We start from the raw sequence: 4,850 nt of genomic DNA, 5'->3' as shown, positions 1-4,850 counted from the left end.
GATACACCTGAAAATCTTCTAGGGCACACCAGTGCACCCTGATGCACACTTTGAGAACCAATGAATTAATGCATAAATAGTAGAACAACAAATTGATGTCACTCTCTCTCCCTTCTCTCTAAAATCAATAAACATTTTAAAATTGTTTACTATTAGTCATATTCACACTTTTGAGTTTCTTCAGGCCAATGTCATCCTTTCACCAATATGTTAAACTGATGTTGCTGTGGTAGTTGTGGTTACATTTTTTTTTTAACTTGAAAGAGTTCACATTTTATTTTATTTTTTTTAGTGAGAGAGACAGGAAGGGAGAGAGATGAAAAGCATCAACTCGTGGTTGCATCACTTCAGTTATTCATTGATTGCTTCTGATATATGCCTTGACTAGAGGCTCCGGCTGAGCCAGTGAGTCCTTGCTCAAGCCAGAGACCTTGAGCTTAAGGCAGTAACTTTGGGCTTCAAGCCAGCAACCATGAGTTTTCAAATCTGGGACCTCAGTGTCCCAGATTGATGCTCTATCTACTATACCACCACTAGTAAGTCTGTTGTTATTCTTGTTAAAATTAGAACCTGAGATATAGGCCATATATGCAATTTTTCACTTTCCTACACTTCTAGTTATTTTTCTGGAACTAACAGAAGTTAATCTTCCCAGAAAATTTTAACAAGACTGTATTTACCCTGTTTTTTCCACTTGCAAACTACTGTATGTCCACTTATGGACTATAATCATTTGTAGTCATATTTCAAACTCAACTCATCATAATCCACAGAAATTGTAGAAGTCATTATTAAATTCTAAGTCTGTCTCAAATTTCAAATATATTTGTTAATATGGTTACAATAAGTATCTCAAAATTTATTGGCTCTAGTGTTAGGGGTTACAGTTTATTCAAGACGCAGACAATTCTTAATCATCCCACCCAAATCCCATGGGTAATAAGTGTAACTTTTAGGCTATAAATTCAATGTGCATGTGTAGGGAAAACAGCTATGTTAGGCTTGCTTGTTTAGCCACGTATGTATAGCCTAGGTAAAGCTACAGGTGTTTGCTCTCAGTGCAGATTGCTGACCTGCCATGGTGAAGTATGGATTGTTTGTTCATCCCTGTGAGGGGCCGTTTGGCAGATTGCTTGCCTGCCACAATGAGGGGCCATTCTGCTGTTTGTTCACCTGCTGCCATGAGAAGAGGTTTCTCCTTGCCTGTTTGCTTGCCCATCATTACAAGGATCTATTAAAGAAAAATGGCCTAATGCTTTCCAGCTCCATCATTTCTCTACCATCTGCCTGAATCCAATGTGAACTACCTGGCCTTAGTCACCAGCATTATAGTATTAAAATCTAAAAAGTAACCTGGCCTGTGGTGATGCACTGATAAAGCATTGACCTAGGACCTGAAGTTGCCTGTTTAAAACTCTGGGCTTGCCTGGCCAAGACACATATGGGAGTTGATCCTTCCTGCTCCTCCCCCTGTTCTCTTTTTTTTCTCTCTCTCTCCTCTCTAAATGGAATAAAGTCTTTAAAAAATCTAAAAAAAATAAATACACTAAGAAAATCCATATGAAATAAAAATGGCCTAGTTTCCAGGTTAATGGGCAATCTCCAAAGTTCACTTTGCTCAAAAAGCATGTAAGACCTATGAACACTAATCAGTGAAGCCCTCACTTGCCTCTTTCTCCACTAGAAAAGGCAAAAGTGATCATATTTATTTTCATCACAAGACCAAAGAAAGGAAAGAATAAAGACACACATAAATTAAAAGTAAAAAGTGAAGAAGATATACTAAGAAAAGCCTAATAATAAGAAAGCAAGAATGGCTATTTTAATGTTAGATAAAGTAGACTTCAGGATAAGGAATACCAGAAATAAAAGGGGGAATTTAATAAAGATAAAAACTACCAAATGAAAAAGAAGTAAATAAATTCATCATTATAGTTGGAGATTTCAACTGTTTTATCTCAGTAAGTAATAGAGTAGATAAAAAAAAATTAGAAAGGTATAGATTTGAAGAACAATATTAAGTACAACCTGACATTTTTAGAACAGAACACCCAACAGCAAAATACACATTCTTAAGTGCACATGGAACATTCATCAAGATGAACTACAGGCGTGCTCTCCCTCCTGGGAGCATACATTCATGCTTTTCCTTTCTTCTTTTTTCCCCAGAGTAATGCATGTCCTTAAAGGGATTCCACAAGCCTTGCAACAAGGGAAGAAACAGGAAGAAGCAGCTGGTCCTGGGCTAACCCTCCGAACCTGTCCCCATTTTCTCTGACTTCCTGGTGAGCTAAAGCAGCTTTGCCTAGGAAAAGAGAAATGCAAATCAAAGCTACAATAAGATACCACCTCACACCTGTTAGATTAGCTATTATCAACAAGACAGGTAATAACAAGTGTTGGAAAGGTAATAACAAAGTGAAAAAGGAACCCTCATTCACTGTTGGTGGGAATTTAAAGTAGTACAGCTTTTATGAAAGAAAGTATGGTATTTCCTCAAAAAATTAAGAATAGAACTACCATATGACCCAGCAATCTCTCTACTGTGTATATACCCCCAAACCTCAAAATCATTGGTACGCAAAGACACATGCAGTCCTTTGTTCACTTCCAGAGAGTGAAAGCAGCCCCAACCAGGCTCTCATGTTTCTTATATTCTAAGCCATTCTTTGTGTCACTGTCCCCAGCTTTAACAAACATACTCTAAAAAAAATAAAGACTCACTACATACTGTACATTAAACAGGTCTCAGAATTTAAAAGATTAAAATCAAGCATAGTATGTTTTCTGACCACAGGGGAATAAAATTTAAAATTAATAACTAAGCTTTCTGCTACCATCTTGATTCTGTATTCCCCATATAAAATGCTCAATGAAACCACAGAAACTGTTCCTGCTACAGAGTAGGAGTTGTCACAGCCCTAAACTAAGACAGTCGAATTCATCTGAGATTGATGACTGAAGATATAACACTGCCTGGGAAGGTCTGTAGGGAGGATAAGGTCCAACACATCTGTGAATAGTTTGTTTGAGACTCTGGAATATATGATGGTGATGAATCAGTACGAGATCTCAAAAAACAAGATTCCACACAGAAAACCACATTAGAAGCACAGAGTGTAGCAGGAGCTAAAATTGATAAAGAACTAGTCAGTAAAGCAAAACAGAGCCAAAGTGAAAAGAAGGCACAAAAGGCTATGGTCCAAGCTGAGTCTTTGACAGGTTATAACAAACTATAGAAATGATCCCTGAAAGTATAGTCTTAACAGGTTATAATGATTAATAGGATCACTACTCCATATTGTTGCAAAAGGTAATATTTTCTTCTTTTTCATAGCCCCATAGTATTCCATTGTATATATGTACCACAGCTTTTTAATCCACTCATCCACTGATGGACACTTGGGCTGTTTTCAGATCTTTGCTATTGTGAATAATGCTGCCATAAACATGGGGGTGCATTTCTTTTTTTCAGTGGTGATATGGTGTCCTTGGAATTATGTTGAGTGAAATAAGCCAGGCAGAGAAAGAAAAATATCATATGACCTCACTCATTTGAGGAATCCAAGGAATAATGAGAACTGAGGAATGGAATTGAGACAGAGGAGGGATCAAAGGGACCAGAGGAAAAGAGGACAGAGGGAAAGGGGATGATAGGATGGGATAAACCTGAAGGGAAGGGGGAAAGGCGCTGTAGGGAGGGAGGCAAAGGAGATGTTGAGGGAAATAGGGGGGCAGGGGAGGCATTCAGGTGACCCTAGAATCTATGTAAATACAATTAAATAAATAAATAATAATAATAATAGTAAATAGGATCACTACTTGGAAATCTAAGACTATCTTCTTTGTAATCATAAAACCAGATGTCTACAAGAGCACTGCTTCAGATAACTAAATAGTTTTTGGGTAATCCATGATTCAGGATTTAGTTCAGCAAGCACAGCTAGAAGCTGCTGAGAAATTCAAAGTTCAAGGTGAAGCTGTCTTAAACATTCAGAAAAACATATGGACTCCAACTGTACAAAAAGAGAGTGAAAAGAAAAAGTTAACAAAACAAATGTGAAAGTTAAAGGCATAAAATTGGTCTTGTTACAAAAAAATGTGTCAAGAGAAAGGCAACCTGAACCCTGAAAAACAGTAATAATATTATAAACACTATTATTGAATTAATCTAAAAATGAGAACTGTTTTTAGTGTTTCAAAATTAACTGCAGCTTGGTTTGAAATTTGTAGTTTATTTACAAATTAAATTTAATGGGGTGACATTGATCAATAAGAGTACATAGGTTTCACCTGACCTGTTGGTAGTGCAGTAAACAAAGCATTGATGTGGAATGCTGAGTTTGCTGGTTCAAAACCCTGAGCTTGCTTGGTCAAAGCACATACAAGAAGAAAATACTACGTGTTGATGTTTCCGCTCTTCACTTCTGTACTCTTTCTCTCTCCCTCTACTCTCTATAAAATCAATAAATAAAATCACCAAAAAAAAAAAAAAAAAAAGAGTACATCGGTTTCAGGTGAATATTTCTATAGCATTTGAACTGTTGATTGTGTTGTGTGCCCATCACTCAAAGTCAAATCATTTTTTATCACTGTATATTTGTCCCTCTTTACTCCCCCTCCCACAAGCCCTCCCACTGACAACCACTTCATCTATATCCATGAGTCTCAGTTTTGTATCCTACCTATGTGTGAAATCATATAGTTCTTAGGTTTTTCTAATTTACTTATTTCACTCATTATAGTGTTCTCAATGTTCATCCATGTTGTCATAAATGGCAATATGTCATCATTTCTTAAGGCTGAGTGGTATTCTATTAATTCTATTATATATATGTTCCACATCTTTC

General features: G+C 36.7%; 1 pseudogene; it reads left to right on the top strand.

Annotated features, from left to right (window-relative positions):
* The first annotated feature begins 2,865 nt into the window (after window positions 1-2,865).
* On the top strand, window positions 2,866-4,175 carry LOC136392050 (nascent polypeptide-associated complex subunit alpha-like; annotated as a pseudogene).
* Window positions 4,176-4,850: the final 675 nt, after the last annotated feature.

Source organism: Saccopteryx leptura, chromosome 2 (genome assembly GCF_036850995.1).
Source record: "Saccopteryx leptura isolate mSacLep1 chromosome 2, mSacLep1_pri_phased_curated, whole genome shotgun sequence".
NCBI classification, from domain to species: domain Eukaryota; kingdom Metazoa; phylum Chordata; class Mammalia; order Chiroptera; family Emballonuridae; genus Saccopteryx; species Saccopteryx leptura.
The sequence above is the reverse complement of the archived record's forward strand: the minus strand, read 5'-3'. Positions and strand labels throughout refer to the sequence as shown.